At 42.4% G+C, this 10,322-nt stretch overlaps 1 pseudogene; it reads right to left on the bottom strand.

The window, feature by feature from the left end:
* Positions 1 to 1,653: 1,653 nt before the first annotated feature.
* Positions 1,654 to 1,939, bottom strand: LOC118836997 (annotated as a pseudogene).
* Positions 1,940 to 10,322: the final 8,383 nt, after the last annotated feature.

The raw sequence follows: 10,322 nt of genomic DNA, 5'->3' as shown, positions 1-10,322 counted from the left end.
GAACGTTGATCTCCAATAAGGAGAAAGTCCTATGCCAATGGGCTTTTGGACTCGGGTGACATGGATCTTCAAAATAGTCACTTAAATCATTCTGGGCCTCGGTTTCCTCATCTGTAAAAAATGAGAGGGTCAGACTAGATGATTCTAAGGTCCCTTCCAGCATCAAATCTATGATCTTATGATTAAATCATAGAATGTCATTTGTGTTGTGACAAAGCACTCCATGGACTGATGATCAAAGAGCCCAAACCATAGGAATCTTCAGTCCTCTCCTATGTGAGGGGACAGGACATGATGAACATTGTCAATCCTTTTTCTGAAACTCAGAGAGATTTTCTTCTTTGAGGTTCCCTGAAAAAAAAATTTGAGAAAAGAGCCTAACAGGTCCAGGTCTCCTATATCAGAGTTGTATTTTAAACACACCTCTAACACAGCCAGAACAACTAGGTAGGACAGCGGCTAGAGCTCTGGGTGTGGAGTCAGGAAGACCCGGGTTCAAATTTGGCCTCAGACACTCACTAGCTATGTGACCCTGGACAAGTCACTGAACCCTGTTTGCCTCAGTTTGCTCATCTGTAAAATGGAGAAGGAAATGGCAAACCACTCCAGTATCTTCGCCAACAAAACTCCAAATGGACACTACTGAACAACAACTAATACAGCCCCCTCTCAACCCTTGCCCTCACAGGGTAAGAGGAGTCTAATGCAAACAAATGAGCTCTCTAGATCAAACTGAGTATCTCTGTTGTTTTTCAGTCATGACCGACTCTTCATAACCCAGTTTGGGGTTTTCTTGGCAAAGATACTGGAGTGGTTGCCATTTCCTTCTCCAGCTCATTTTACAGATGAGGAAACTGAAGCAAATGAGGTTAAGTGACCTGTCCAGGGTCACACCACTAGTAAGTGTCTGAGGTCAGATTTGAACTCAGGAAGATGAGTCTTCCAGACTCCAGGCCATGTTTTCTATCCACTGCGCCCCCAGCTGCCCCAAATGTCACTTAGCCTGTATTTTTACTCTCCTGTCTGTCCCACATGTTTCTTATTTTTAAATTTAAACAAGAAGTTTATTTAAACAACAAGATGTTTGACTTGAAGGGAAAGCTATTTATAAGGATCGATTTCTTTATAGTAATTTATCTGTACTGAGAGACAGAGATTGCCCTACATGTAACAGCTATGTACAAAAAAGTTATAAAAGTCGTCCTTGGTTTTACAGTGATAAAAGAAAAACCTTGAAATTTTCCAATCAAACAAGTTATGCAAGGATTTTTTAGTGTTTTTTTTGTTGTTGTTGTCAAGCAGTAAGAGCAAAATAACTTACCGGAATATAAAGATAAAAGTTGAATGAGCATGCCACTAATGGAGAAAAGGCATAGTTTCACAGAACCAATTTGTTTTTTCCCCTCCCCATCTCCATTTGATGTTAATCAAAACATACCATCGGCCATTTAGTTAAAAAAAATACACATTATGCCTGCACACATACACCAGTTACTTTATGTACAATAAAGGAATGGGGGAAGGGAATCTAAGACGAGAGAAAACTATACTGCAGCAGTCAGGATGTGGGGGCACCAAATCTTGGTTTTCTAATTGTGAATGTAATGTTTTCCTTGGGAGCACAGTTCTGAAGAAGAGTTGTACATTCTCTTTTTAGTAAGCACCTCCTGTATGCTGCTGGGATACATCAATTCTATCTTCATCCTCCATTTCCAGCTGTGCAGGTGTGTCTGTTTCATTCATTGGTTGCCCATCAAATTGGAATCTGATCTGTCTCATTGACAAACTGTCGTTCACAATAAGCTTTCATTAGTTTCCTAAGTGGTGCGTGCCTCTCAATCTTAAATTGCACCACCGAACTATCCTGCCCTGCCACCTTCAAATTAATGTGGTTGTTGCTTTCAGTCTTGACTCTCTCCTTCGGCTTTTCGTCAGCCATGGAGAGTCCAGGGGTCTCCCCAGCCACTGCTTCACAAAAGAGGCACCAGGATGGTCTGCTCCAAGAGAATGGGGGAGAAAGAGCAGCGGCGGGAGCAGGAACAGGAGGAGGAGGAGGAAGATGATGGTGGTGATGGTGAGGAAGAAAAGAAGAAGGAGGAGGAAGAGGAGGAGGAAGAAGAGGAGGAGGAGGAAGAGGAAGAAGAAGAGCTTCATATGTTACAAGTACAGAGGAAAGCTACATGAATTTCATCTCCTGTCTACTCCCCTCTGGTGATCAGTCACATAGGTGGAAGAGAGACAGCAAGAAAACAGGGCAGGGATGATCTGCAAATTGGATTCTCTTTCCCTCGGTTACAGAGCTAGCTTTATTACTGAGCAAAACCCCTCCCTGGGGTTCTGTCCCTGAGTTGGAGAATTATGACCTTACTAGGGCTAAGGCTGCTGGTACTGTAGGTGCTCCTGACCTCTTTGTCCAAGGTTTGAGGGAATGGCCCCAATAAGCACTAGAATTAACACATGAACACCCAATTTGCACCTAGCTCAGATCATATGGGACACACAGATCTTCTTTCTTCCTTTTTTTTTTTGCAAGGTAATCAGGGTTAAGTCACTTGTTAAGTGACAGCTAGTAAGTGTCAAGTGTCTGAGGTCACATTTGAACTCAGGCCCTCTTGACTCCAGGCCTGGTGTTCTATCTACTGCATCACCTAGATGCCCCTCAGAACATCCTTCCTTTTGCACACCATTCTTTCCCTGATAACTACAAAGATTTTTTAACAAATGGAACTAAGAAGTGGGCCTGAGTGCCCTGCATCGATTGACTCAGCTCTAGGAAGAATATTTAAATCTTTGGATCAATGCTCTGCCATAAATATGGCCTAGGAGCTCTGAGAGGAACACTAATAATAAAATTCCTCTTTCTCTTATCATTAAGGTTATAGGAAAACCACTGGGGTGGGGGTGGGGGGCACCTAATCAAAAATCGTTACTGACAGAACACCGGCAGAATTTCTAAGGGCTCAAGTCAGGTCTCCAAACTGCCACTGCCTCTGTACCCCACAAAAGCATAGAATTTACAGGTCTCCCCACAGGCCATTGGGAAAGTGTTCCACTAATGGACATGCTAGTCCAACATCCCTGGAATGTCTTTCTTTTGGGATTTGCAACCTGCCTTTTTTGGGGGGGTGTCACAGGGTCTCCCTTATCTCTCCTGGGATGGATGAGAGTTACCGTTCAGAAGCCCAACCCCATCACTGATCGGAAGCTTTAGCCTGCTCTGTTTCTGACTTGGGTCAGTTTAACCCTCCTTAGGCAGTCTGGGAATCCTCAGTTACCAAGAACTCAGTCTGAGTTGCTGACATCCCATTGGCTTAAGTCCTGCCACAGCTCAGGACTCCAGAGGTCAGGAGATCTCTAGGCTCAGCCTCCACTCGACCTGCAAACAATTATCGTTATATCTTGGTAATAATATGACTGCTCATACTTCTAAAGGGTTTTGAAGTTTACGAAGGTACTCTTCTCCCAACAAGCATGTGAGGTAGGTAATTCAAGTATTATCGTTCTCATTTTGCAGACGATAAGAAAGAGACTCACAGACATTCAATGTCTCATATATTTATGGTCACAGCCGATAAGTCATGATATCTAAGTACAGATTTGAACTCAGGTCTCCAAATGCACAGTACTATTTCCATTACGCTATGCTGCCTCAAGAAAGTCAGTGCTGGGAAGACTTTAGAAACTATTTTCTAGGCCAACCTACTCAGACCCAAGGTGTTTGACCATATTGACATGTTGCTAGAATATGCCTTGCTGCTTACAATCCTAAGATGGTTCAAAAATTCTATCTCCAGCTTTTTGTTTATCATTGTACAGACATAGCTGGTCAGTCAACCAAACACTAGTTCAGTCAGCCCGCTTTCTTTAGCTCCTCCCCCTCTTACTATTTTTAAATAGGACAGATTGTCAATCAGTCAGTTAAAAAGAGAACCAGTCCATCAGTCAGCCAGACAAACAGTCAGACAGTTAGTCAGTTAGCCAGTCAGTCCTTCAGTCAGTCAGACAGACAGATAGACAGTCAACCAGTCAGACTGACAGAGAGCCAGTTCGTTGGTCAGTAAGTAAATCAAACAGCCAGCCAGCCAGGTAAGACAGACATTCATTCAGTCAACCAGCCAGGCAGTAAGTCAGACGGGCAGACAGACAGAGAACCAACAGGCAGGCATTCAGTCATTCAGATAAGACTTGAATGGGCAAAGCAATTTGTTCTACTGACTCAGGCACCGCCACCACCACCATGACAGTTCTATCATCAGAGTCTATATGCTCAAAGTCCAAACATCAAACCTTTTTTTTTTTTTGCTCTAACACAACTAATTGGCTGCCTCTTCCCAGACTCTGCAGGGCCTGAGCATTAGGAATATGTGTTGCAAAGCGAGTGAGCTGTCTTTTCATTTCACTTGAAGAGGCTGGCTTGGCAGCCAGCAGCGAAGTCTCAATTTGGGCTTAAAAGGAAGCATTGATATTCTGCAGCCCCCCTCCCCAACCTCCTCCTCCTCCTCCTCTTCTTTACTATTTTTAAACTGGAGGACAATGCTGAACAGCTTTGTCAAACAGTAATTGATAATGAGGCTGAGTAATGGTGAGACCACCTAGCCCCTTTTCTGCTCCTGGTATCATATCTAAAAATATCATATGATCCTAATAAAGATAAGTCAGTGACAATTGAGATGAAATTGTGAGAGTGGGAGGCATGGCCATTTCCTCTGTCTATATCCACAGTGACCACTGATGCACTGGAGAGAAATCTCAGAACACACTGTGGTAGGGGATGCATTTGTCAGATAGGCAGGGAAAATGAGGGCACTGATATTTGGGTTGTAGCTCAATCCTCCAAGTAATAACATTCTGAGATCTATGGCTTCTTGACAGTTTATTTTCTTCCCATGGAAATCCTGGCCGTTATAGGCTCATTTTTCACCCTCAGTCCCCAGCCTCACCTTCTTCCAAAGTAGTGGTTCAGCAGACCCGGGCACTGCCAATGGCCCTTGGTATTTTCCACATGGTCTTTTCCCTGTGATTCTCACCTTAGTGTGGCCATAATAGCTTTCATCTCTACTTGGCAAAAAAACAGAAAGTAGGTATACTATAGGGTTCAGTGATCTTTTTAAAAAGTAATTTATGATATTGGCTTCTAATGCACCAAATACTGGTGAAGTCAAAACTTTTCCTTTCATTTTTCACTATTTGGACTGAGGTCTGTGCCAGTAAGATGGACTTGGGTTAGACTTTGAAAAGATTCTTCCATTAGAAGAATTTGGAAACATCAGTCCCAATTAATGCAAATAATAAACCCCCTGAACTGATTGATTGTGTTTGAATTCACACTCTTTGAAGTTATAATTATATAAAATATGGTCATTGGTTCCAGCCCAATGAAAATATACAGTACAAACCTGAGTAATAGGACCATTTCAGGGAATTCATTATTCACACTAATTAGGATCTAACTGCACTGTATGTTTGTATTTCAGCATTGTCAGAGCTATTATATCAGTATACTGTGTGTGTAAGGCTGCAGGAAAAGTGCATCCTTCTTTACAGAACTCTATATTATTCCAAGAGATTTTCATCTATTTGGAATCTAAATTTGCCTTTGCCTAGAGGTAGAGGGTGGAATGAAATGATCTCTTAAGTCCTAGGATTCTAGGATTTAAGATTCAACTATTTGCGATTCAGTTCCTTAACAAACATTTATTAAGCACCTGACATGCACTGGGCACTATGCTTGGTGCTGGGGATACAAAAAAAGGGAGCAATAGACAGCTCCTGCCCTCAAGGAGCTTATGATCTAATGGAGGATATGACATGCAAACAAAATACACAAGCAAATTTTATACAGGATAAATAGGATATAATGAACGGAGGGAAGGGATTGGAATTAAGAGGCGTTGGAGAGGTCTTCATGTAGAAGATGGGATATTAGATGGAACTTTAAGGAAGCCAGGGAGGTCAGTAGTCTGAAGTGAGGAACGGGGAACATTCTCTCCTCATGGGATATGAGGGGACAGCAAAAGAAAAGGCACAGAACCAAGAAATGGAATGTCTTCTTCATGTAATAGCCAGGAGGCCAGTGTCACTGGATTGGAGAGTACCTATTAGGGGAGTAAGGTATAAGAAGACTGGAAAGATGGGGGGGGGAGTAGATTAGAAAAGACTTTGAAAGCCAAACAGAGCATTTTATATTTGTTCCTGGGTGCAATAGAAAGCCACTGGAGTTAATTGAGGTGGGGGCAGAGTGACATGGTAGGACCCATGTTTTAGTGAAATCACTTTGTTGTCTGAATGGAAGATGGATTGTAGTGGAGAGAGACTTGAGTCAGGCAGACCCACCAGCAGGCTATTGCAATAGTCCAGGTGTGATGAGATGAGGGCCTGCATCAGAGTGTCAGAGGAGACAAGGGGATATGTTCAAGAGATGTTGCAGGGGGTAAAATCTACATATCTTGGCAACAGATTGGATATGGGGGGTGAGAGATAGTGAGGAATCCAGGAAGACTCCTAGGTTGTGAGCCTGGGGGACTGGGGGGATGGTATTAAAGTATTAGGGAAGAGGTGGGGGCTAAGGTTGGGGGAAAGATAATGAGTTCTGTTTTAGACCTATTGATTTTAAGATGTCTACTAGATATCCAGTTTGAGCTGTCTGAAAGACAATTGGAAATGGGAGACTGGAGCTCAGCAGAGAGGGTGGGACAGGAAAGGAAGATTTGAGAATCGTTAGCATAGAGATGGTAATGAAATCTTTGGGAGCTGATGAGATCACTGAGTGAAGTAGTAGAGAGAGAGAAGAGGACCCAGGACAGAAACCTGAGGGACACCTACATGCAAGGCCCTATTTAAGTAATGGAGAAATAAAGATGAAGGACATCTTCTCCTATCTCTTCCCTTGAAGAGTTATAACCTAATGGGAATATAGGGCATATACCCAAATAAATAATATCACAGCCTATAGAATCGTGGAGTTGGAAAAGACCTCAGAGGTCATCTGGTATAGCCACTAAACAAATCGTGGGTCCTGTCCACAACAGCTCCAACAAGTGATCAACCAGCCTCAGTATGAGGATCTCCAGGTATAGGGAATTCATTGCCCCTGTCCCCTCTACTTTTGATTCATTCTAATCATTAGGAATATTTTCTCTATGAAAAAATAGAAATTTGCCTACCTGTTATTTTATTTTCTTTGTCTATATTCTCCCTTCCAAAACAAGCAGAACAAATCCATTCCCTCTTCCATGAAAATTCTTCAAATATTTGAAGACAGATACCATATTCCTCCTACCCAAGGAGTTGCATCTCCAAGACAAACACTCCCTTTGCTTCAACTGGTAACTCACATGGTATAGTTTTTAGATCATTCACTATCTTGGTCACTCTTCAGTTTGTCAATATCTCTTGGACACAATATCTACCTTTAGTCTTACTAGAGCACAGTATAGCAGTACCTCCATAATTCTTGGCACTACTCTTCTGCAATATCCTGCTACCACAGTCAAGTCCTAGAATCTGTTTGGATTAGTTATCATAGGCTCATAATTTTAGAACTAGAAAGAATCTTAAAGGTTATCAATTCCAATCCTCTAATTTTATGGATCAAAAAAAAATCAGGAAAACAGGTTAAGTGGCTTGCTCAAGGTCATACAGAGGCATAATAAGAGTCAGAGCCGGGATTTGAACTCAGGGGCTGTGACTTGAAGTTATCACCTTTTCTGTGATACCATGCTACCTTATTTAACTGCTAATGAGTTTCTGTTTTTCTATCAGAACGTCCCATAACCACCTAGAATTTATCATGTAATATCAAAGCAACATAAAAGGACTTTTGCTTAAAATAGCAAGCAAGATATAAATGTGTATATAGTGATTTTAATACACATGTATGTATATATGCTTACATATTAAAAATCAAGCAATAAACACTCTAACCACCATTTCCCAAACTACAACTTCCAAAATTTCCAGGATATTTGGGTTGTGAGTTCATTCACCTCCGATCCCTATAGTGACTTATCATGAGATTGTAGAACAGCAAAATTAGGTTTACAAGTTAATTTTTTGGAAACTGTCGGAGATGTTATCTATATCAGCATGCTGAAAGATCTAGAAGAAAGTGAAAGAGGTGTTAGCAACATCCAAAAAATGAACCCAAGGTCCTCAGGGTCTAAAAGAATTGCATCAGAAATGAATGAGATTACCAATGAAGAGAGTTAAAGAGAGAAGGGACCAAGGACAGCCTTGGGTAGTCCACACCATTAGAGGACAGGCAGACAATGATCCAGCAAAGGAAACCCAAGAAGGAAATGTTGGACACGTAGTTGGTGAATGAGAGTAAGATATCCCAGAGTGTTCAGGGGATGGCTGGTAGTGTCAAAAGCAGCAGACGTCTCAAAGAAGATGAAGGTTAAGAAGATGTCATTGAATTTGATCATTTGTAAGGCCACTAGTAATCTTGGAAATAGCAGTTTCACTGGAATGGTGGGGGTCAGAAGCCAGATTTATTTTGCATTTTAATTATTTATTTCACCTGTGAAAGTCTTTGAGAAGAGGATAAGAAATTGGTTCAATAGTTATAAAAAACATTCTTTCTGGGATAAAGCAGAAAAAAAATTAACTTTGCTCCTGGAAAGTTGAATCTCTCTACAGAACACTCAAGCTCAAGTGGTGACATTTAGAATGCTAAATGACAGTTGTTTGTTGAACCATGGCTCTAATTTATCTAGCCAAGCAGGCACAGAGAATGCAAAACTCCAGGTATTCACTTGACATGGAGTGCAAAAGCCCCACAGCTGACATCCAAATTGTTCATAATTTTCTATCCAAAAGGAGAAAGCAGCTACCAGAGCCAAAGAGCTTAAAATGAACCCCCATTCCCACAGCAGTCTCTTGAACTGTGTTGGGACTCAAAATTACAATTGAGCTCCTTTCCTATCCTACAACTGATAGTCTCATAGAGTCTTACTGTGCTTAAGGGTTTTAATGGGTGTCTTATTCCTCTATGAAGCCTTCTCCGATCGCTCTAGCTCAATGTGGATGCTCCTTCCTCTGAAATCCTACAGCCCTTACTGGGCAGACACATCTCAGACTCTTTTTTTTTCTGGAGGGGGGAGGTGAAGCAATTGGGGTTAAGTGACTTGCCCCAGGTCACACGGCAAGTAAGTATGTCCAGTGTCGGAGGCTGAATTTGAACTCGGGTCCTTCTGACTCCAGGGCCGGTGCTCTATTCATTGTACCACCTATCTGCCCCAGACCCTTACTTATAAATGTCACTTATATGTAAAGAGATACTTGGGAACAGCAGAGTAGTCCCAACTGATAGCCACAGGCATCCCTTCTTAAAAGCAGCAATGCCCTTAGGATTTCCCTTACCCTTGGTCCTAAGAGGGCTCCTGCTTGCAACTCCCCCTCAACCTTTTACCTACTTCTCAGCTTACATCAGGGTCACTTCAGGGCTAATTGTACGGGACAAAGATCAAGGAGCAGGATCATGATATTATAGAATTTAGATCTGGAAGGGACCTTAGTGGTCATCTAGTCTAACTCCATCATTTTACAGATAAGGAAACTGGGAGAAGAGGCTGTATGCCAAGGGCATATTGGCAGCAGGTTAAAGAGAAGGAACGGGGAAGAATAAACCTACTTAACCAGTGCTCCAGTCCTTCTACCATGGCTGCTCCCCCAATTCTACTTCCTGTCTCATCAGTAGCATCCCTAACCCAGGGCATCTCTTCAATCCCTCTATCTCACCAGAGAACCACCTGGGGCCAAGAGCTGTTCTTCAGGATTTACACTGACAGTGGTCCCACCTCCTCCAGCGCTGTACCTAGAAGCCTGGGAAGCCCTATCCTTACCCTATACACCACGCCACAGTCCCTGTTCATATCTTTGCTCCAGAGGCCTGCTGTCCCTATCTGTCCTCTAGCCCAAGTTCTGCCACTTAATACACACTTGTCCAACCCCATCTTCCAGCTCTTACCTCAAGTCACAAGAACCAACATAGGATCATACACCTAGAGCTGGAAGAAACCTCAAAGACCATCTTGTTCAAATCTCTCATTTTACAGATAAGGAAACTGAAAATCAGAGACCAAGTGACCTGCTCTAGGTTAAAGAGATAGAAGTATCAGGGGGTGGGATATGAACTAAGGTCTTTCCACCTATGTCAAGCTGAGATAGGGGAGGAGAGGGGAAAGGTGAAGCCCTTGTTTTGGAATCAGGTAGGTGAAAGAGGTGGGGAAGAGAGTTGGAGTTTCTACTCCTCCCTTTAGGAGGTTGTTGTCCCACGATGGAATTTTCTCTAGAATCATTATTACACTTGGCTGGATGGC

Source organism: Trichosurus vulpecula, chromosome 2, assembly GCF_011100635.1.
Source record: "Trichosurus vulpecula isolate mTriVul1 chromosome 2, mTriVul1.pri, whole genome shotgun sequence".
In the NCBI taxonomy this organism is placed as follows: domain Eukaryota; kingdom Metazoa; phylum Chordata; class Mammalia; order Diprotodontia; family Phalangeridae; genus Trichosurus; species Trichosurus vulpecula.
This window is presented reverse-complemented; position numbering and strand designations above follow the sequence as displayed.